General features: G+C 45.4%; 1 long non-coding RNA gene across 1 annotated transcript; it reads left to right on the top strand.

The window, feature by feature from the left end:
- Positions 1-19,664: 19,664 nt before the first annotated feature.
- LOC310748354 lies at positions 19,665-20,322 on the top strand. Its single transcript, XR_014541305.1, has 2 exons — positions 19,665-19,819; positions 19,969-20,322. It is a non-coding gene; the product is annotated as an uncharacterized lncRNA (long non-coding RNA).
- Positions 20,323-24,720: the final 4,398 nt, after the last annotated feature.

Genomic DNA, 24,720 nt, shown 5'->3' with positions numbered 1-24,720 from the left:
GATTTTTTTTTACCTGGGGCAAATCAGCTGTATGCCGAAGGAGGGAATAGAGCCATCTGAATGTTTCTCCCTGTAATCCATCACAGAACTGTAAGCCTTGGATGCTTCTGATCCAGCCAGAGAACCTTCCAAACCAACACTCCTACCTGGTTTAGTTGCTACAGTAACAACTGGCTGGATATTATCTCTCTACACACCTGTTTTCTTTACACCCAGTGCCCTTCCACTGCTGATTTAGGAAGCAAACATACACATTCTGTGTTAGCCACAATCCGTATCTATACAGTGGTACCTCGGGTTAAGTACTTAATTCATTCCAGAGGTCCGTTCTTAACCTGTAACTGTTCTTAATCTGAAGCACCACTTTAGCTAATGGGGCCTCCTGCTGCTGCTGCGCTGCCGGAGCACGATTTCTGTTCTTATCCTGAAGCAAAGTTCTTAACCTGAGGTACTATTTCTGGGTTAGTGGAGTCTGTAACCTGAAGCGTATGTAACCCAAGGTACCACTGTACTGTATCCTGTCATTTCTTAGGAAATGCTGTATTTTGCTGTTCTCCCCCCCACCCACCCACAACCAGCTTCAGTCTGAATGGAAGAAAATAATGAACTAGGCTGTGTACACACTATACATTTAAGGCACATTCTTTCCCTGCAAGAATTCTGGGTGCCGTAGTTTACCCCTCACAGAGTTACAATTGCTGGCAACCCTTAACAAACTACAGTGCCCAGAATTCTTTGAGGGGGAAATGTGCTTGGAGTGTACTTTAAAGGTATAGTGCTTACACAACCTCACCTGTTTTTTAAGCTGGCAGTGTGTACACAACCAAAGACTGTGATGCAACACAATCCGAACTGTCTCTTTTTGTCCCTCTGCCTTGCTGCAACCAAGGTGGTGGGTTTTCTGAGAGAAGGAACAGCAGTCCAGAGGGTGTGGTGCTATGAAGAGCAAATGGATTGATCAGTGTGCTTTTTATAGAAACCTCTGCAGGTCTTTCCTTGTTCACCCTTACACACACTTTTCCTGAAGAGCCTCACAAACCATGAGGCGCCTGAATCCTCTTTGCACACAAATTATAAATGGCATAATGGTGGTCACATCACAAAAGTTAGACTTCGTGTGTATCTTATTTTGTTATCTGTTTTATGAGCCTAACTCAGAGCAAGGTTGGGAAACTTGTGGCATTTCAGATGTTGGGAGTACAGCTTCCATCGTCTCTGTTCATTGGCCATGCCAGTTGGGGCTGATGGAAGTTGAAGTCCAACAACTCCTAAGAGCCTGAAGTTCCCCATCTCGACCAAGGATGAAGCCACTCCCTGAAAAGGATCAATGGGATGAGAAACAGCTCTGAGAGCCTTCTGGCAGTACCCTCACTGTGAGAAGTGAAGCTACAGGGAACCAGGCACAGGGCCTTCTCAGTAGTGGCACCCGCCCTGTGGAACGCCCTCCCACCAGATGCGAAGGAGATGAGTAACTATATAATCTTTAGAAGATATCTGAAGGCACTGGCAGCATAATCCCAGTAGGGTGCCATTGCGGCTGCTCCCTGGCCACGCTGGGTGCCACGCCCCTGCAGGCGGCATGCCCCGCCCCCAGGAAGCACACCAGCCCCGCCCCCACCTGCTCTCCGCCCCCCCACCCCCAGTGCCGGATCAATGAAGCTCCGCCACTGTCTGAAGGCAGCCCTGTATAGGGGTGCCTTTTAATTTGTAATGTTTTATTGCACTTTTATATATGTTGTCAGCTGCCCAGAGTGGCTGAGGCACCCCAGTAAATGGGCGGGGTACAAATAAAATATAACACCACCACCACAATGAGCTCTCCAGCAGGTTTTTCCCCCTAGCCAATGGAAAAGAATTGTCCAGTGGCTATGAGGGCAAGGGGATGTAACATGACATTTTTCAGACAAAAGCAGATCCAAAAAAGCCTGGAACATAATATATTCCAAGAAATATATTGGGGGGGGGTTGCCTTTGGTGTGGTGTTGTTGTTGTTGTTTCTTTATACCCTGCCTTTTTCCCCTGACAGGACCCAAGGTGGCTTATGGATAAAAAGAATTGCTAAAAACATAGGGAAAACGTTAATTAAAAATAAACAGTGATAGCATTAAAACGGTATACAGTGGCACCTTGGGTTACATACGCTTCAGGTTACAGACTCCGCTAACCCAGAAATAGTACCTCAGGTTAAGAACTTTGCTTCAGGATGAGAACAGAAATCATGCTCCAGCGGCGCAGCAGCAGCAGGAGGCCCCATTAGCTAAAGTGGTGCTTCAGGTTAAGAACAGTTTCAGGTTAAGAACGGACCTCCGGAACAAATTAAGTACTTAACCCGAGGTACCACTGTACATATATAAAAACTGTTTAAAACATACAAATAATTACAATATAAACAGCTCAGCACTAACCCTTTGATAAAAAGCAGTCGGTTCCCTAAGCCTTTTGCAACAACCTGCCAGAGGGAGCCAGTCTACAGTAGCTTCTGTAGGGTGGAGGTTCCAGAGTCTGGGAGAAGGCACCAAGAACGCTCTCTCCTGTGTACCTGTGAAGGTGGCAGGCTTGAGAGAAGGGAGACTCCCCACAAGATGCCAGAACCTGGAAAGCTTCATATAAGGGAATACAATCAGATAGCTTGAACCTAAGCCATGTAGCACTTTGTAGGTCATAATCAACACTTTGAATTGTGCCCAGAAACAGCCAGTGGAGATGTTCTAGCAAGGGACTCCCTAGAAGCAATCCCGGTCAGCAATTTGGCTGCAGCTCTTGTGGCGCTGTGGGTTAAACCACAGAGCCTAGGACTTGCCAATCAGAAGGTCGGCAGTTCGAATCCCTGCGACGGGGTGAGCTCCCGTTGCTCGGTCCCTGCTCCTGCCAACCTAGCAGTTCGAAAGCACGTCAAAGTGCAAGTAGATAAATAGGTACCGCTCCAGCGGAAAGGTAAATGGCGTTTCCATGTGCTGCTCTGGTTCGCCAGAAGCGGCTTAGTCATGCTGGCCACATGACCTGGAAGCTGTATGCCGGTTCCCTCGGCCAGTAAAGCAAGATGAGCGCCGCAACCCCAGAGTCAGTCACGACTGGACCTAATGGTCAGGGGTCCTTTTACTTTTACCTTTAGAGCCAGTCGAAGTTTCTGAGCACTTTCCACAGCCAGCCCCACGTAGTGCGTGTTACAGTAATCCAAACGGGATGCAACTGAGGCATGTGCCACTGAGGCCAAATCGAACATGACATTTTTGTATTTCAGCCAATGGAAGGAATAGGGTAAAAATAAAAAATAAAAAAGTCTTACGGGATTTTTCAAACAAAGATTGATCATGCAGAGGAGACACGAATGCCCTTCTTTTGACAGGATACACATGGATTTGTTTTGGGATAGTTTACTACCCTGGGATGCTTCCAGGCAGGAGTTTATTGCGGAATCAGAGCTCATGCGCACAAATTTTCGCAGCATCCGCATGACGTTTTCATCAAAATGCCAGCCAGTTCTTCTTTTTCTTTTAAATTTTATGTTTGATCTGAATTTCCCCTTTCCCAGAAAATTTCAGTAAGTAAAAACAACCCATTACGCATCCACATACATTCACTGTTGGAGTGGAAGCTCATTAGTGCATTTTTTAAATGGGTGGTTTATCGTGTGTAGTGATTTTTGGATGGGTGGTCTCTATCGCCACACCCTTCCTTCAATTTGCTCCTCCTCTGAGCACAGCCTATTCATTCTGCTTCCAGCGGATCCCAATACGAGAAGAACAACACCAATTTCTGCCATTTGCTACATGCTGAAGGCATGCCTGAACTTCAGCATCCTGATTCAGAGAAGCTATTCCATCAAAGTCTCCACACAGTCAGGCTGTGTACGCATTATCATTTGCACAGCTGGAGTCTGAAGATGTGTATACATGGCATGAACCACAATACACCTCTCCTGTAGTTTCTTGAGATAGACTCCTGCTTGATGCACTTTCCTGCAAACCAGTTACCAACTGATTAGAAAACTGGAGCCGCAGCTAAGCTGAGGTGTGTACAGTTCAGCCAGCCATTGCACATGTGCAGACAAACAGCTTTAGTGAATTTGGAGTTTGGCGTGGGAAAACAAATCAGCTAATGGGCATCGGGTGAAGATATACCCACCCACCCTTCTCTGGGGTGTACAGCAACATAAGGATGTGACTGGAAACACAGCAGGTGAGGAACAGCCTTGCTCTATTTTAAGCTGCTAATGTCAGGACCGGATTTAGGTTTGATGAGGCCCTAAGCTACTGAAGGTAATGGGGCCCTTTATATGTCCAGCTGTCCTTTGTCCACAACATATTGTCACTGTTTTTTGTGTTGAATATATGCTATATGGTAATTTATGGACCTAATAGGTATCTAAAGCCTATGGCACATGGCACATGTTGCCATTCAACCAGTCCATGCAGAATGTAGGCACCCTATATATAGAAAGGAGCAAACCAGTGATATTTTAGGGAGCAGGTGGGGCCCATTACTTACATCATAGGAGCCTACACAACACAAAACACTGTTGCTGTATGTAGGTTTTATTTTATTTGTTTTTTATTTTATATTTTGGAAATGTACATCCAGGTTGTTTTTTCCTTTAATTTTTTTTGGGGCCCCCAAGAGAGTTTGGCCCTAAGCTATAGCTTGTTTAGCTTATACATAAATCCGGAACTGGCTAATGTGTACATAGCCAATGTTGCTTTGAGGTGTTGCATGAGACCGTTGACTGGATACCTCAGAAACTCATGTGTGGATGGCAACACAGACCTCAGGGTTTGAGGCACAAAGCAGCACAAAACTTTGACCGAGGTTTTATTTTTTTAATTTCCCTACATTTGTATTCCAACTTTCTTCCATCATAGACGCCAAGGCAGGATCCATGTTGTCAGGGGCTCAGGAGCAGGAGCACTGGGGAGAGAGGAAATGGAGAGCGAAGGGGAAGAATCCGAGGGCAGCGTAGGGGAGTATGACAGTGGCCCGAGAGATTCCATGAGCTTCTCCAGCGAATCAGAAGATTCCCAGAAGGGGGCGCCGATGGTCAGGGCAAGGGGGGTCCCAGGGGGGACGCACCAGAAACAAGGAGCCAGAGGGGAACCCCAAAGCAGCAGTGGGGGATCGGGACCAGTTTCCCCACCAGAGCGTAGTGGGGGGGAAGAGTCACATGTGTCAGGGCCAGCGTCTCCTCCAACGGGGAGAGAAAGTGAGTCAGGGCTGACCACGCCTCCAACGGAGGGGAGGTCAGTTGCAGCTAGCCCCCCCAGAGGGGGAAGCAGTGACAGCAGCAGCAGTGAAACGGTCAGGAGAAAAGTTACCGGCTGGGCGCGCGCGCCAAGTTCAAATGTACAGGCGCGGGGGACAGCAGGAGACCCGGATGGGGAACCAGCTCCTAAAGCCCGCCGGAGGGAGGGGGAAGGCTCAGGGGACTCAGCGTCAGAAGAGGCTAGAAAGGGCGAGACCCCAACGGACAGGCGGAACCAGAGGCGGAAGGAACAGAGGAAGAGGTGGAGTAAGGCGAGAGTCTTAAATTGGTGTCTGGGGGGAGGAGACTCAGACGGAGCATCAGCGGTCTGACAGTTGAGACGTAGAGCTGCGTGCTGCGGCTCTGGAAGTGAAACTGAACTTCAATAAAGACTTTTGTACTTAACAAAGAAGCAGCGTTGGTCCTTTGTGAGCTGGGACCTCGGGCGGCTCTGACACATGTGGTTCCCAGGTAGCTGCCCATCCAGGCACTGACCTGACCCAGACTTGTTTCAGCAAGGTGGGTGCTTGGGACTGGTCATGGGGGGGGGCATACTTTTTTCGATGGCAGCACAAGACTCAGAATTTGTTGCACAAAGCAATTCAAAACTAGCCCCAAACTTTGGCCTATTGCAGAATATTCCTTCTCTGAGTTGCTTTATGGAATATAGGATGTATTCACAATAGAGACACTTACATATTATGTCCAGCTAAGAGAAAATGTGATTTTCAAAAACAAATGTATAGAAAAATGGGTGGTTTTTATCTCCTCCTGATACAAGTAATTTAACAAAGAAGATAGACCACTCTTTAAGTCTGTGAGTTAGTTCCCTCCCCCCTTTGTGATATATGTGTATTATCTGATGGAGCCATCAAAGAAGGTGGCCTCGAATGGAGCCACTTATAAGAAGCAACTCTTGGTTGGTGGTGGTTCCTTGACATTGAGTAAGTAGGCCAAAGTGGAAACTGAGCAATCCCACCACTGGAATATTGTCTTTTGGTTGTAATTGTCCTTCTACAAGTTTCCATTCATTTCCATGGGCCATACATAGGCAAGACAACCTAATGATGTCATGCAGCCATGGGTAGGCTTCCAGGATTTACATTGCAGTGGTACCTCGGTTTTCGAACAGCTTAGTTCCTGAACAACTCAGAGCTCAAATGCTGCAAACCCAGAAGTAGGTGTTCCGATTTTCGAACTTTGCCTCGGAAGCCGAACGTGCTCCTGAGCTTCCATTTTCACTGTTGCACAGTTAATTTGAGTCCCCCACATAGTAATTAAGGCTTCCTTCCTTCCACTTTTACCCTTGCAGAACTTGTTTAAGCTCCCCCCAACGTAATTAAGGCCTTCTGTTTCTGATCGCAGTGTTCTGAGGTGATATTTGGTGCTTTTGTTTTTGCTTTTTTTTGCTTTTTTGTTTGTGTGGCTTTTTAATTTCTGTGACTGCCTGGCTTGTTTTTCATTGTATGATTGATTGATTGATTGTGTGACCGCAGAAATGGATAAAAGCGCCCCATCCAAACAATTACAGTGGTACCTTGGGTTACAGATGCTTCAGTTTACAGACTCTGCTAACCCAGAAATAGCACCTTAGGTTAAGAACTTTGCTTCAGGACGAGAACAGAAATTGCGTGGTGGCAGCGGGAGGCCCCATTAGCTAAAGTGGTACCTCAGGTTAAGAACAGTTTCAGGTTAAGAACGGACCTCCAGAACGAATTAAGTTATTAATCCGAGGTACCACTGTACTATCATCAGTGCAGGTAAGGGGGAAAAAATAATTTTTATCATCTACAATACTGTCTCATTTATTTTATAGTACAGAACACTGATTATTGCTTTCATTTTATGGATCAATGATCTTGTCAGATAGTAAAATTCATGTTAAATTGCTGTTTTAGGGGTTGTTTTTAAGAGTCTGGAATGGATTAATCTGTTTTGCATTATGGGAAAGTACGCCTCGGTTTTGGAACGCTTTGGTTTTGGAACGGACTTCCAGAACAGATTAAGTTGGAGAACCAAGGTACCACTGTATTTGCTTTTTGCTTGAAGCCAACCAGAGCCAGGTGCAAAAGAATGGCACTACTGTTACCATATATACATAGAATTGCCTTATTCACTACAGAGCATCCAAACATCTTTAAGACAGCACCTCTCTCGCAGCCTGTAACATTTTCCTCTGTTTTCACAATAAGAGTGTCACTGGAAAAGGTGGCAGATAGAACAGCCTCTTGCAGTTTGGAGTGGGGTATGGAAGGTGAGGGGCTGATTGGGTAGTTCCCATGCCATCACTGATAGGATGCAGCGAAGTCCTCCTTCATGCTAACTGACCTGTAGAAAGGACTCTGAGAACTGAAAACAGAGATGGTGATTAAAATCTTTAAATAAAAACATTTTTTTAAAAATGTTCATACAGCCTAATGCACACTTACCTGGGAGTAAGTCCCATTCAACGATGTGGGCCTTAGTTCTGAGTAGACACGAATAGGATTGCTCACTTCCTATCACAGCCTTTGTGGGTGAGTTCAAAGGAAAAACATATAGGGGGGAGAGACCACCCCGTTTATATATTTCCTCTGGCTGCATTATCAGAAGTAATCCCTTCGAAATCAGTCCCATTCAATTTAGTGAAACTTGCTTTCAGTTGCAAGAAGCCAACTTAGTTTACTTACACACTATACCATTAACAACAACAAAAACCCAGGGGACACCCCCCCCATCTAGTCCAACCCCCTGCGATGCTGGAATCTCAACTAATAGAATTATAGAGCACATTCGAAGCGCATTCTCACGCTCAAAGAATTCTGGGCATTGTAGTTTACTCCTCGCGGAGTTACAGTTCACAGCAACCCTTCATAAACCACAGTGCCCAGAATTATTTGGAGAGGAAAGGGAGGGGAGAATATGCTTTCAAATGCGGGCTGCTTAAGTCTCGACCCGGATGCCTGTTTACCCGGAGGAAAGCTCCACTGCAAGAAAATGGGAGAGGTTTCCCAGCAGGCGAGGTTACAGTCTGGCATTAAATATCGATAGTTGACTTAGTCGAGCTTCTGGCTCCACGATGCAGAACACAGCCCACCCTCGGTGACCTATGAATAACGTGGTCTTTCACAGGCTGCAGCCTTATACCCACTTGTCCCTATTGAGAAAGGACCGGTTTTTAAATTATCCAGATAAATGCATGCATACATGGCTGGGGAAACCCAGCCAGATGGGCGGGGTATAAATAAATTATTATTATTATTATTATTATTATTATTATTATTATTATTATATGCATACATGGGAGCAAGCACCTTAAAAGCAACGGGATTTCCTTCTGAGTAAATATGCTCAGTGGTGCACTATTAGTTCCTATAGAAAGCAAGCCATTGGTAGGAATCGGTAGGAATTTGTAACAGCGATTCTCATTATCCTCATTTCTTTGCGGTAGAGCAAAGAAAGAAAGGAAAAGAGAGGTGCAAATGTTTATTGCTCGCCTTAGCAGGTTCTTGTTTTAATCCCCGCACCTTAAGACCCTCTGCAATGCATCACTTGGGAGTTGGGTCTGTTTAGCCTAAAACCTACCATGTGAGTCTAAAAACCTACCTTGTCTCCAATGTACACTGGCTTCTCTTCCATCTCCGGAACGTTCACACATAGCCTTTGGAGCGACGCGTGTCAATCACCCCCCCCGCCCCTTTAACCCTTGGGCGAAAGCGGAAGAGGGCAATTGCGGGAGAGAGAAAATGAAATGTACAACAGGAATATGAAGATAGATAGGCCACTATGGGCCCAGGCGTGTCTGGATCTCTCCACAACAGCAACAGAAATTCAGCATCGGGAGAGAGCAACGCGCTTTGTACACGTTTGAAAAACGTGTGCAAGTGTTTACACGTCGAAAGGCAGGTTTGCTTACAGCAAGCAGCCAAGACAAAACAAAATATCGGCCAAATTCCCCCCCCCCCAAAAAAAAACTCCCACCGGATGCTTTATTTCCCGAGTCTTGAAATTATTTTGAATTACTGTATTGGTGGCAGCAGTTTACATGGAAAAGGGTGGATTCTGTTGTTAGAAGTGGAGGCGGCACAGGCGGTAAAAAGGAATATCTCCTTTTAATATTTAAAATATTAAAACTAGGATCTCCTTTTAATATTTATTTCGGGACCATGGAGGGACCTGTAGAAGATCAGCTGTTAGCCCTGGAACCGGCTTTCAGAGCTGAAGTTTTGCCCCCGATTGTACAGCGGCTTAGTTAGGTAAGGGATCTCTCCCACATGCTCCGTTTAGATGGGAATGTGCTCACTTCCTTCAAAATGAATTAAGCTAGCCCTGCAAGGTGTGTGTTTTTTTGGGGGGGCTCCTCCTGTTCATTCTACCGAGTTGGGGACCCTGGAGCTCTGCCCCCTAAGTCCTGCCCTGAGGGCACCACTGAGAATGTAAGAAACTCTTATCAAAAGGAATAAATGACTCTAAGCATGTGCAGAGTGCTTTTCTTTCCCCGCGGAGTTAGCTACATACACTTAGTTCCTTTTCACACATCTGGGATCAGGTGGGGTGTGTGTGGACAGTTTCCATGCGTGGAATGGCAACTCTGAGCCCCAGCACCTATCTCTCTCTTTTTCGATAGGACTCCTGTTGATCGCTCTTGGTTTTTACACAGTCCAAGGTCGGATAATGTCTCAGATCAAATAAAGGAACGAGGATGAGATCTTGCAACAGCAGGCCACTTTGATCCCGTGTTTCCTTGGAAAGAAGCCCATTGAATATTATTATTATTATTATTATTATTATTATTATTATTATTATTAATAGCCCGCCCATCTGGCTGGGTCCCCCCCAGCCACTCTGGGCGGCTTCCAACAAAACACTAAAATACAATAACCTATTAAACATTAAAAGCTTCCCTAAACAGGGCTGCCTTTAGATGTCTTCTAAAAGTTTGGTAGTTATTTTTCTCTTTGACATCTGGTGGGAGGGCGTTCCACAGGGCGGGCGCCACTACCGAGAAGGCCCTCTGCCTGGTTCCCTGTAACTTGGCTTCTCGCAGTGAGGGAACCGCCAGAAGGCCTTCGGAGCTGGACCTCAGTGTCCGGGCAGAACGAGGGGGGTGGAGACGCTCCACTGAATTCAATTGGGCTTCCTCAGTCCCAAGTAAGTGCGCACAGAACAGCAGCCTGAATTCCCAGGTATTTGTATTTTACTTCTGTTTTTTGTTAAATAAACGTGTGCAAGAGTTGGCGTCCTTCTGATGCCTGCCCTGTTATAAAATATCTGGGGGGTATTTTAAGCGAGAAGGACCCAGACTGCAAGGGCCACAACTCGCACGTCGCCTTTGATGATCGAAGGTTTTGAAAGAGCTGCGGAACGACTGCTATTTACAACGCCGATTTTATTTATGTCTTTTATTTCAGAGGATTACTGTATTCCGCCCTAGAAGCAGCGGTCGAGGCGGCTTACGGCAGTTTCAAAAACGAATGAATAAATAAAGCCGAGTGCACACAATGGACACAATCAGTCCGTAGTTGTTTCTGAATGAAACACGCCACTCATCGCTTCCTATTGCGAGTTTTGCATGCCTACGTTTCAAAATCAACAATTTAATTAACACACGACTTTCCATTCAAAAAATTATGCACCTCTACTGAGGCCAAGCTGGACTGAGTCAATAATTATGAGCGTTAAGCCCTGATCCTGAACACCCCACGGAGATACAGTAGAAATAAGGCTTGGCCCCACAGCAGGTCCGGGTGACACAGTATACAAGGAATAAACGCCTGTAAACAAAATGATACAGTAGCTGTGGGTATAGATACAAATTAGTTATAGGTAGATGCGGCTGCATAACGCGGCATTAGAAAGAAAATAGCTCCCTTATTCATTTCTAAGAATCGCTTGCCGTTAAGTAAGTTTACTGAAGTAAGTTCCAGGTCGGGTTGTTTCTGTACCGGCCTGAAAAAAAATTGCAGACAATACAGGCAAGTGTAAAAGAAAATACTTGGTTTTGGTGGGAGAGAGAGGTGGAAGCGGAATTTAAAAAACTGGATTAAACATAAAAGAGAGGCAATCACGTGTTTAATATAAAGCTTTTGCAAGAGGTTCCTGTTCTTCCGCATCTCTGGTTCATTTCAAGGTGGCTAACCTAATAGATCTTCCAGATGGTTATTATCATTATCATTATCAACATCATCATCATCATCATCATCATCATCATCATCATCATCTTTTGGGACGTAGGAAAATAACTTGCCCCAAGAACGGAAAACAGAGAGTGCTAAAAGTTTTAATAAGTAATAGTCGCTAGTGCATAGCAAGCGACATAAGGGACGTTTAAACCGACAACACAGTAACTCAAAGCTTAAGAATTAAGATGTGTTGGGGGGGGATACCATGTTAGAGGATATTATTATGGGAGATATGCAGCCCATAATTAAGGCCAGTTAGAATTAAATGATTGCAACTCAGTAGCAATCATTTCAGTTGCGATGAAATAGTTGTAACCAGGGGTGTTTTTTGGGGGGGTGTTTCTTTAATAAATAAAACACCTTATGTCAGGGGAGCAAAAGGTACCGGCTGTGTTCTGGAAGGAAATGTGGACCTCCAGGACAGACCTGTGCTACATTAAACAAAAATAAATCAGGAAAATCTTATGCGAACTTTTTTAAAAGGTCAGCAACGCTGTCGCAGGGAAAGATTCCGCTCGACTTCTCTTCATTTTTCTCTCCCTCCGGCTGAAACCTGTGCACTGTAAAAACGCAGAGAGACGGTCAGGCGTTTAAAAGAGAACCTCGCGTTCATTTAATAAAAGGAAACAAAAATGGAGATCAAGAAGTTTGCTTTCTTGGTTAACAATTCATTTAAAGGTAGAAAGAAAGAAAGAGCCTTCGCGTAGGGTTGGAAGCGTCCGTGGCAGGTATTGACTGCAAGATTAGCAGCAGTTTAAAATGTGGATTTTTATTTGTTTATTGACCGCTCCTGTTATTTGAAGTCGCGATTAGTACAAAATGAAGTTAATTGTTGCTAAGCTGTTTAATACTCTCGTCTAGAGAAGCAAGGGGAATGCATTGTAGTAGAGAGCACCGATCGTTGTTGTTGTTGTTTAAAAAATAAGGGCCAAGCTTTATTTATTTGCTATATAATATGCAGCTTGCAATAAGAGACTGACACGATTTCTAAGAACGTCAGCATCTTTAAATATAACAGGGTTATCTCCCTCGCCTACATTAATCCTCTTTACAACCAAAGGTTTACTTTACAGATTTATTTTTCAGAGGTGAGTATTTTGGGACATTATCTTGGTCATCTGGCTGGGTTAAGTGGAACACCACGCCAACACCCTAAAATGGGTTTTTTTCTGCACCAAGAAAAGCCTGCCTCTGGTCCCTGAAGAGGAAGAGCCATGTTGCAACATAAGAAAATAATAGACGTTAAATTAAATGCATCTATGAGGAAGCTCCTAGGTGTGGTTTTGGTTTTTCTCTTTATTTAAAATAAATGTTTTCAACAGCTATTTTTGGGATTTTCTGCTCTAGTAAGTGGGAAGGTTCTTTTCTCTGTTCGGGAAAATTAAAATTAATTACTCTCCTCCTCCCCAGCATTTTGCCTAAATAATAACTGTTTTCTCCCTTCTCATTTATCGATATAATTAGCAAGCTGTGTTCGGAATCCAGAGGGGAATTCTCCTGCGCAAACCCCATTGCAGAATTAATGGGAACTGCGCAAGAGCTCTATAAACAGTAACCTCAGGGCTCGTGCACTGCTTGCGCAGGAGAACGCCCCCCTCTCTTTTCCTGTGCCTTTTGCACAGATTCCTGGGAACCGTTCTGAAAAATATGCCCCCCGCCACCTATTTCTCAGCCTAGAAAATTCCACGGGTTGGGAAATTTGCTACAGGGGGGAAAGGAGGAGGAAGAGAGAGAGAATGAGAATGATCTCTCCGGAAAAAGCAACCCGTTTCAAAATCTTAGAAAAACTCTATAAATTCGTGAAAAGAATGCTGTCCTGGGGGGATTACGGCTGTCCAAAAAGCTAAGCTTGTTTCAGGGTCAGCCTTCGACAACTACAGTAACAGGAAACGCTCTGAAGCCCATCGGTGCTCCTTGCCAGCCCCAAACTTTGTGCGGGCCAAAGGCATCGCCTGTCCGCCCACACCTCGCCCGGGAAAACAGGGGCGGGGGCGGCGTTTGTGGCACCCATATGATTTCGCTGACCAGCATCGCTGCAGCTGAGACGCGCACCACTCCCTTCCTATTAATACAGCTTGCTGAAGGCCCTGCTGGGCCAGGGCTGAGTGACTCTGCAGTGGCCCTTCCCACTGGTTTAAAAGGCAAGATGGAGTTTGCTCTCTGGGTTATAGAGATCCTGGGGGCGGGGGACGCGCCATCGTGCTCTCAGTGTGTTCTGCAGAGTGCAGTATACCTCTGAAACATAGCTCTCCAGGCAGACAGGGGTGGCAGGCTGTCACTACCATGTTTTTATATGTGTTGGAAGCCACCCAGAGTGGCAAGGACAGCCCAGTCAGATGGGCAGAGTACTACTACTACTACTAATAATAATAATAATAATAATGTAGTATTTATACCCCGCCCATCTGGCTGGGTTTCCCCAGCCACTCTGGGTGGCTCCCAGCATAATTATTGATGATAATAATAATGAAACAGTAAAACACCAAACATCAGAAACTTCCCTAAACAGGGCTGCCTTCAGATGTCTTCTAAAAGTCAGATAGTTGTTTATTTCCTTGACATCTGATGGGAGGGCGTTCCACAGGGCAGGCGCCACTACCGAGAAAGCCCTCTGCCTGGTACCCTGTAACCTCACTTCTTGCAGTGAGGGAACCGCCAGAAGACACTCGGAGCTGGACCTCCGTGTCCGGGCTCAACAATGGGAGTGGAGACGCTCCTTCAGGTATACTGGGCCGAGGCTATTTAGGGCTTTAAATGTCAGCACCAACACTTTGAATTGTGCTCGGAAACGTACTGGGAGACAATGTACTGTAGGTATTGATGTTGTTGTTGTTATCATGGCACCTTAGGGTGCTTCCAGATGGGGGCTATTTATACAGCAATGCAAATGGGTCTCTTAGTTCTGCTTTTTGTGCATGCCAGTCTGGCCCACAAGCTTCCATGCATTCTGCATTCATTGCTGTGCAGACATTTGCCATCCACACCAGGAGACAGAGCTTGGTGGAATGATCTGTCGGCGCTGCAGTGTTTTGTCACAGCCCCTCAATCACTCCCCTGCACCACCACCATCTTCCACTAGCCTTTTTCTGTTCAGGACATGCCCACAGGTATTTCTGCACAAAAGTTTCCCTCCCCTATCACAGAATCATAGAGTCAGAAGGGACCCTGAGAGTTACCCAGTCCAACTCCTGCAATGCAGAAATGTGTGGCCGATCAAACCTGCAAGCACCATGCTCTAACCAACTGAGCTATCAGAAGTGCACAAATAGCACGTTCTACCATCCTTTGTTTAGATCACGTGTCACAATAGGCAACATGGAGGCTTGTGCTTTGCAGGTGGGGGATAGCCATTTCTTTCTCTCTTTCTTAAAAACTAGTTTTGCACAAGAGTGATATTTAGCTATACCAGTCTGCTGCTTCCCTTCACCTACCCTAAAGAACACAGCAGCAATGATATACTGGTATGCAATGATATACTGGAATTTTGATCAAGAGGTCTTGCGCAAAATCTCTCTTCTCTCTTTCTTTCTCTCTCTCTCTCTCCAGGGTGCTCCTCCATACATCATATTTTATTGTGTGTTCACGATGAGTTGTACTCACGATGCTATTGCGGTGATCACGCATGATTCCGCTTTCAATACTATTTGTACCTGCGGAAGTTCTAGGGTGGTCACATGACTTGGTTTCCATAACTTCCCGCTAAAATTCTGCTTAACTTTTAATACCGCAAATGTTCTGGTTTATTTTGTTCCGCTTTTGTTGTGCTGCCGGGCAGCGATAGGGTTGAAGCATTGGGGTAGCATCACGGAACTAATTAAAGCAATATAAGGCCACCACAAATGCAATATTCTTGGGTCAAGAACTGGTTGCAGAGTATACCCGCAATGAAAGAGCAGTCTAGAGAGGGTGTATCCAGAGGACCTGAGCATTGCTCCTAAGTTGTTTGCAGGGAGGTTACATGCTGTTGTCCAAAGCGAGTTTTATCCCATGGTTTCCAGTGCATTTCCCTGGTCATTTTCCTCATTGAGTGAGCCAGCGTGGTGTAGTGGTTCAGAGTGGTGGACTCGTAATCTGGTGAACCAGATTCGCGTCTCCGCTCCTCCACATGCAGCTGCTGGGTGACCTTGGGCTAGTCATACTTCCCTGAAGTCTCTCAGCCTCACTCACCTCACAGAGTGTTTGTTGTGGGGGAGGAAGGGAAAGGAGATTGTTAGCTGCTTTGAGACTCCTTAGGGTAGTGATAAAGCAGGATATCAAATCCAAACTATTCTTCTTCATTGCAAAACATCTGATATTTTGAGGAAGTGGAACCGTTGCACAATGGTGCGCAATGGTAACCTCCCAATCAACCATAACTGAGCCACCTGAATTTGCTGGTTTGTGTTTGAATCCCACCCAAATATTGATACACTCTGGAAGTCCCCACAGTTCCCAAGGCAATCCCACACTGTTGGCCGAGAGAGCAGGTCCTCTGAGCCAGGTTACTGAGATTCAGGTGTGCCTTCAGCATCCAGCAACTGGTGGGAATAGACATGCTTGCATTGTTTGGGCTGCCAGAAGCAAAATGTGTAGGTGGTGCTCAGGTGAGGAGCATAGAGAACTAGGGGTGTGGCAAGAGAGGTCATCCACTAAAATGCCGCATAACAACAACCCACCCCATGCTGATGAGCCTCCTCGCCAGTAGCAACAGGATGCATAATGTTTTTTATAAAATTTATTTATTTGGATTTTCAGATTAAAATTATACAGTCAGGTATTCAACACACAACATAAAAATAAGTTTCCAAATAATCTCCTGGACTTCTCTCCTCCCCTTTGTGGGTTCTATTGTTAATCATTTCCTCCTGCATCTTTTATGATAATCCAAATCTTTTACCTCTCCATTGTGTCCAAAATTCACCATTAAACTACAAGTGATATTCCAATCCTACTAATGATTTTAACTGTCTTTAAGATAAGTTATAAATTTCCCCCATTCCTTATTAAAATTTTGGTGTTCCTGATTTCTGATTCTTCTGGTCATTTTAGCCATTTCGGCATAATCCATCAACTTGATCTGCCATTCTTCTCTGGTAGGGATTTTATCTTCTTTCCATCTCTGATCCAATAACATCTACAAAGCCGTCGTTGCATACATAAATAGTCTTTTCTGCTCCCTTGGGATTTTGACATCTAGAATTCCTAAGAGGAAGGCTTCGAGGGTTTTTAAAGAAAATGTTATTTTAAACATTTTCCTCCCAACTCATTATATCTCATTTCCCAAAATTCTTTTACTACCTTACATTTCCACCACATATGATAGAAGGTGCCAACAACAGGATGCATAGTGGGTATTTTTTGCCATTTGGATTTTCTGATGAATGGGGAAATCTGAATTAAATGAAGAAAAAGTGCAATCTGGCATTTTGATGATGACATCATGTGGACGATGTGAAAAGCCTTTGACCATGAGTAGCAGGAATTCTATATAAATAAAAAACCTTCTACCTGAAGCATCCTAATTGTGCAGCTACTTGAGATTATTTATGCCCTAGAGATCAGATGAATCCACCCCACCTACTCGGTTCTAAGGAACCTGGGGAGGCAGCTGAAACATCCTGGAGAATGATACCTGGAGTATCTCTAGCAAAAAAATTTAAAGGCATCCCTAAAAGGAAAAAAAATAGACACAGTTGTTTATCATTGACAGGTACCAGAAAATAGGGACTATTGCGAAGTCAATGGCTACAGCAGGAAAAGTACTGTAGGTGCTCTGAGGGCCTTCTGACAGTTCCCTCATTGCGAGAAGAAGAAGAAGAGTTTGGATTTGATATCCCGCTTTATCACTACCCGAAGGAGTCTCAAAGCGGCTAACATTCTCCTTTCCCTTCCTCCCCCACAACAAACACTCTGTGAGGTGAGTGGGGCTGAGAGACTTCAGAGAAGTGTGACTGGCCCAAGGTCACAAAGCAGCTGCATGTGGAGGAGCAGAGACGCGAACCCGGTTCACCAGATTACGTCTACCACTCTTAACCACTACACCACACTGGCACACTGAGATTACAGGGAAGCTGGCAGAGGACCTTCTCAGTAGTGGTGCCGGGGCGGAGGAAGAGGGGTAAGGTGGGTGTGGGTCGCCCCGGGTGTCACCACAGAGGGGGGCCTGCAGTGCATCCGAGCCATGCGTCTCTCCTGGGAGTGACGTGGTGGCTTTGGCGTTCGCAGGCTCCACGCTGCCCCAAACAGTCCCCCCTCAGCTGTAGGGCAGCTGAGTGGGAGGAGGCAGGCAGACCCCTTGAAGGCCCTGCAGAGAGTCCTGCCCTGGCTGGCCCCACCCCTGGGCGCAGGTAATGCGCGCCGTCCCAGGCGCCCAATCGGCTTGCTCCACCGCTGAGTGGTGCCCGCCTTGTGGAACGCCCTCCCATCAGATGTCAAGGAGATAAGTAACTATCCAACCTTTAGAGGAAATCTGAAGGCAGCCCTGTATAGTGAAGTTTTTAATGTTTGACAACAATGGGATATCAGCTCTGCCCAAGGCATGATGGATAACAGCAACAACCAGGGGGAAAGAAAGACATAACATCTTACAAGGACATGAAGAAACACCACAGACAGAATAATTGCCAACACAGGAAGAACAAGGATATCGTTTGAGTTTCTCACTTGTAGTTTTATAAATCGTTTAACGTGTCAACACAATAGAAGTTATTAATACTGCAGATGTTGTATAAGGGATTATTATTATGACTGGAATGTAATGGAAATTAATAGGATTTTGGAACACAGAAATAAAGCAAAAAATCAAATAATCAATTCTAGCGTGCGGGAGGCGGGCACTTTATCTAAATTATATAATTCAGTATTTGAACGATTGGTATTAAGAATTGTATTATAAATCGGTATTGTTATAATGAGGCTATTATTGGATTGTAATTGAAAACGAATACAGTGGTACCTTGGTTTGCAACTGTTTTGGATTACAACCACGTCAAACCCTGAAGTGTGTGTCCCTTTTTTTGGATTACAACCCAATTTTTTTGGATTACAACCCGTTTTTTTCTTGGAGGCCCCATTGGCGAAAGCGCGCCTTGGGTTACAACCTGTTTTGGTTTACAGCCGGACCCAAGGTATCACTGTAGAAATGATTATTTTTTGAAAAATGTTCGATGTCGTACTGTGTTTTAATTTGTTGAAGCCGCCCAGACTGGCTGGGGTAACCCACCCAGATGGGTGGTATATAAAAAAATAACATTAGTAGTAATAGGAGTATGGAGGCACTCAATCAGCGATCCTTATAATGAAATAAAAATAGGGTGTTGTAAGGGTTAACAGGGTCTCTGCTCAATGGCAGATTCAATTCCTGGCCAGGCTGGTAAAGACCTCCTGGTGCTGGAGAGTCACTACCAGCCTGTGTAGATCAAGTGTGAGGAGCCATTCAGCCTCCAGATGTTGCTGGACAACAACTCCCATCAGCCCCAGAAAGCCCCAGAAAGCATCCCTGGCCACCAGCCAGGGATGATGGGAGATATAGTTCAGCAAGCTCTGGAGGGTCAAAAGTTCCCCACACATGGTGTAGCCAATACTGAGCGAGAGAGACCACTGCCCGGAATCAGTATAAAGCACCTTCCTACACTCTTGTATGTGGGGAAAGGCCATGGTTCAGGCCTACAGGCATACAGAAGGACCTACATTCAATACCTGGAATCTCCAGGTTAGGGCTGGGAAGGATGCACTCCTGTCTGAAATCCTGCAGCTGCTGCTGCCAGCCCTTGTAGACCAGCTTTTCCTACTTAGACTAATAATAATATTATATTATTATTTATATGCTGCCCGTCTGACTGGGTTGCCTCACCCACTCTGGGCGGCTCCCAACAAATTATTAAAAACGTGATAAACATGAAAAACTTTTCTGTACAGGGCTGCCTTCAGATGTTTTCTAAAAGTCAGATGGATGTTTATCTCCTTGACATCTGATGGGAGGGCGTTCCACAAGGTCAGGGCCACTACCAAGAAGGCCCTCTGCCTGGTTCCCTATAACCTCACTTCTCACAGTGAGGAAACCACCAGAAGGCCCTCGGAGCTGGACCTCAGTGTCTGGGCTGAACGATGGGGATGGAGACACTCCTTCAGGTATACCATTCCCATCTTTCCCATGCTGACTGGGGTTATTGGGAATTGTGGTCCAAAATATCTGGAAGGCACCCAACTGGGGGGTGCTGAGGAAGACAATACTAAAATGGATGGACTAAGGATTGTTGACTGTTGCCCATTGCTACTGGTAGGGTGGAATGCAGGGAGCCCAACAGTAGGGGGAGCCAGAGCCAATGAGAGATTAGAGCCAACTAATCCTGGTTTTGACCCTCTCCTTTCTGAGTTCTACAAAGGCAACACTGAGACTTAAGCTGGAGGAAGCTGACAGGCCGTTCCAAGCCCTGGACTGGTTGTAAGTAAGGAGGCAGGCAAGTGGGATTGGCTGACAATGGAACTTGGTGGGGCACTGCCCCATTTGCCCTAATAGACCAGTCTCCACGGAATGTAAGGTTAGACACAAATCTAACAGCAAAAATCGTCTTTGTTCTATCTCACTACCAGAAGAGTCTCTACTAGCTGAATTTCTGCTTCTCACCAAGGCACTGCCTCCACCTGTGGACACCTCAAGGGCATCTGCACCCACCTGAAGGACATGCTGTTCTGGAGAATAGATAGATTACATCTCTAGCCTTTTGATTCCTTCATTAGAATGCACATGACATCTGCCCTACAAGGTTTAAGGATCCGTTTACCTAGGAAGCAAAGTACAATGAGGGCGAAACTCTTGTTAAAGCTGTTGAAAAGGCACTTTCAGAGCATTGGGGTTTAAGTCATTGGGGTTTAAATTACCTGCTGTTGCTTAAAAAAAAAAAAACTGCTTGCGAGGCGACTAATTAAAAACAACAGCCGACACCATTTCTGTTCACTTCTTCTGTCTCCTCTGTCAAGAAGACTTTTATAAAGCCACTTTTATAATAGCATGATTTGTGCACACATCATAAAGGGCATCCAGGCGTCCAGGCAAAGTTATGATCATTTTGTGCAACTGGGGCAGTTTGGTTAATTAACTGTGAACTATATTGAATGGAGGGTGAGGATAAATTCAGGTGGAAACAGAACGGCAATAAAGAAGGTGGAGGGCAGCCTGATCTCCACATGCAACAAAAGGGGATGGTTGAATGGACTGTACTGTTTCATAGTGTGGGGAGAGGAATCATAATTTTGAATGTTCTTCTAAAATAAACAACACGCCACATTCCCTGCAAGTAGAAAGCTAGCGCAGCAGGAAGTTGATGGGTCTAAAATATTCTCTTCAAAAGTACTAAGTTGCTTTGTTCCAGGTTGTTGGTTTTCTGGCAGGAAGTTTTTGTTTTCTTACATATGAAAGCACTCAAAATGTAATTCCAGACCCTCCAAGTGTCCCTATTTTCCTGATTTAGAGAAGCCGTCCCCATTTCTGATTTGATCCCGGAATGTCCCACTTTTCCCTAGGATGTCCCTATTTTCACTGGAGAAATGTTGGAGGGTATGGAGTTACCCAACCCCCAAGCTGTCTGAAAGCAATCCTGTATAGGGAAGTTTGTTTAATGTTTTATTAGGTTTTTTATATATGTTGGAAGCTGCCCAGAGTGGCTGGGGCGACCCAGTAAGATGTGTGGGGTATAAATAGTAAAATTATCATTATGGAATGGGATGCCCCTATTTTCATCGGAGAAATGTTGGAGGGTATGTAATTCCTCACATCTGAAGTATTAAATGGTACTATTCAGTTGACCACTTTTATCTTCTGCATATATAAAGTCTGAGGGGTGGTTCACTCATTAGACAAAACAAGGTAGCAGATTGAGGTGGCAGAATTCTGAGCTGCATGACTTCAGACTGCAGGAGGGGATGCCATATTTTGGAATGCTTTTCCATTAAAAAACAACTCCATGCATGTAGTAAAGTAGTTCTTCAAGGAGAAAGGTTTAGCACAGAAGTTTTTCGTGCTGTATTAGTTTTCTACCTACAAGAAGGTTTTGTTTTTGTTTTATAGGTGGGGCAGCATTCAGTGATTCACCCCACAATTTGCACACTTACAACCTGAAGCCATACAATACAGAATTCTGCTGCCGCAGTTCACCACCAGTGTGTAAAACAGGTGGATCTTCATTTGCTGTAGAATGAGGGGTAGAATCCTGACTACGTGGAATGGGCTGAACCACTTCATACTGCAAAAGAGAACCATTCTGGTTCCCTAACCCCCTCAAACTCTTCCTGAAAATAGGAAACTTTTGTAATAGTGCCATTCTTACTGGTGAGCTAGCTTTCTGTTTGCAGAGAATTGTTGTGCACAGGAAAGCGTACAAAAATGCCCTGCAGGTAATCTAAAGGGACACTTGACTGCAATGGGACTTTGCCACAGTTTAGCCCCAGAAACTGGACTGGAAGCCCCAGTCCTAGAGCACTGGTGAAGCTGAGGCAGTTTGGGCTTAATCGGTGCCTTAACATACATTAACTAGAAAACCCCATGTAAGCAGCTCTAAACATTCCAATAGGTAAAGGTAAAGGGACCCCTGAGCATTAGGTCCAGTTGTGGCCGACTCTGGGGTTGCGGTGCTCATCTCGCTTTATTGGCCGAGGGAGCCAGCGTACAGCTTCCGGGTCATGTAGCCAGCATGACTAAGCTGCTTCTGGCGAACCAGAGCAGCACACGGAAACGGCGTTTACCTTCCTGCCAGAGTGGTACCTATTTATCTACTTGCACTTTGACGTGCTTTCGAACTGCTAGGTTGGCAGGAGCAGGGACCGAGCAATGGGAGCTCACCCCGTCGCGGGGATTTGAACTGTCGACCTTCTGATCGGCAAGTCCTCGGCTCTGTGGATTAACCCACAGCGCCACCCAAAACATACCAATAGGTAATCCCTAAATTATCTAATGTCCACCTGCCTTAATTAGGAGCGCATTTTGGTGGTGGGGTGTTCTTTTATGTAACCCCCATCAAAATGAATGGGAGCTGTGCAAGGTCACAGTGCTGTGACGTGCCCAGACTGGAGACTTTAAAAATATACAATCTAAAGTCCAAGGCTCAGTACATGACTCACTTGACCGTGTCTTCCTCCTTATGTGCTGTGCATACTCTGCGTTGCTTTTCCCGTCCTCAGGGGAATGCTGGGTATGTACACATGAGTGGCTTAAAAAGCAGCAAGGTCATTTCTTCCACAGTGTTTCAAGTTGCCTTTGCACAGTGCTGTACACATCAGAGAGGGGGCAGGGATGCCTTAACCCATGGGTAGGCAAACTAAGGCCCGGGGGCCGGATTTGGCCCAATCGCCTTCTAAATATGGCCCACAGACTGTCCAGGAATCAGCGAGTTTTTACATGAGTAGAATGTGTCCTTTTGGGTTATTTGTGGGGCATAGGAATTTGTTCATTTCCCCCCCAAAAATATAGTCTGGGCCCCCACAAGGTCTGAGGGACAGCGGAAAAAGTTGGCTGACCCCTGCCTTAACCCAAGGCACATGGCCCTTTTGGTTCCTCTGGCCCTGCACACCGCCCCACACACCCCAATTCCTGAAGCTGTCTTCTATGCATGCGCTGTCATCTGTGTATGTGCAAATTATACTGGAACCTTTTGTGCATCAACAAGTGTGCTAACAGGGGGGAGGGGACTCCCATCACCTGCATCCCACCACACCCTGAAGGCTTTACATTTCCCTTTTTCGGCGAGAGGCCAAGAGGGTAAAATTCCAGCCTGGCCAGTAAAATTTAGGTTGGAGCAGGCCTCCTTATGTGCAGAGCGAGTGCCTTTCTTCACCAATAAATAATCACTAAGAGCCTATTTACTGAGAGCAAAGAATTTCCAGGTCAGAGGGTGTGACTTCCTCTTGACCAGCCTATGCTTGACACCTCTTATTGTAGAAACTATCCACTTCCTAGTGCCTATGTACAGTTGCCTCAACTGTGGCCTCTTTGGCTTCGTGGTGGGAGACCACAAGAAATGCAGTTAATGGTCATAAAAGGCATTCTTATATGCGGTAGGAATGGTTTGGCCAGTGCTATTTTTCTAGAAAAAGCGGTGCCGGGACTCACCACGAACGCCTCCCTTGTTCTCTTATAATGGCAATGGTGCCCACCTGCGAGGTGCCAGAACTGAGTTCCAGCAAGTTTTGACTGAAAAAAAGCCCTGGGTTTGGGGCATCCATGTGCTGCACTCTGAAGTATTTGTTTTCAGGGCACCCATGGTGTGCAGTGGCATAGCGTGGGTTGCCAGTGCCCAGGGCCACGTGGGGGTGAAAGAGGGAGACAGAGGGAGCATGCATGTGTAATCAACAGCCTAACAGCGTCCGCGTCACCCAGTTGATTGCAGCCATGGAGATCGGAAAAGTTGCTCCATTGACTAGAGAGGTCACTTCCTGGTTTGCATGGAGAAGCCGTTTTCAATGGAGCCCAGAAACAGAAGCTCACAGCTGTATTGAGGCAGCACTGGGTATTGAAATTTAGCGCTCCTGACAATTTTGTGCCCGGGGCAACCGCTCCTGTGCTACGCCACTGATGGTGTGTTCAGACCATATCTTCTACACCCCAGATGTTGATTTGTCCTCAATCTAAAAAACAGAAACTTTGCAGTCGGCATGGTTATCTGTAGCATGGTTTTTTGCTCTCTGAGCAACCACAGAGGGGAAATCCAGTGAATATGTTGCTTATCACATTTTCACCTCACAACAACCCAGTGAGGAGGGTTAGGCTAATGTGTGAGGCACATTCAGAGTTCGTTTAGCTGAGCAGCCTTGGACTGGGGGTAGATAGTGTGCTAAGCCGCCCAGGTCACCATCCAGCAGTTTTGAACTGAGTGCAGAATCTCAGATTTCACTTTTAAATTAAAATTCCTAGCCTTTGTGCTTGCAAAGCATGGAAATGAGAGCTTTCGGGCATGATACAAATTGCTAGTAAACAGGACTTCAAGGTTTAATTGGATCCAGTGCTGGATGAATCATCAGATAAAGTTCAGTTACTCCATGGAGACCAGTTTTAGTCAGTAGGGCAGAGAGTTCAGAGCAGAGTTTGTTGTTTAAATAGCTATTTTGGTCTTGATCTTTCACCATTAACAGGGAACAAAATAAGATGTTAATGGGGAACAAAATTTCAAAGATGTCATTTCCTTCTGACTCTTGAGTGTATTTTTTTTTTAATTACTGTACCCTTCCTTATACATATCAGAACATTGCTACTTACTGTATATTGAAGTTTTAGCAATATGCACTTTTATTACATTTATTGTTACACACACACACACACACACACACACACACACGAGAATGAGATGCAGAAAT

The sequence above is a fragment of the Podarcis filfolensis genome (genome assembly GCF_964270895.1).
Source record: "Podarcis filfolensis genome assembly, chromosome: 13".
In the NCBI taxonomy this organism is placed as follows: domain Eukaryota; kingdom Metazoa; phylum Chordata; class Lepidosauria; order Squamata; family Lacertidae; genus Podarcis; species Podarcis filfolensis.
This window is presented reverse-complemented; position numbering and strand designations above follow the sequence as displayed.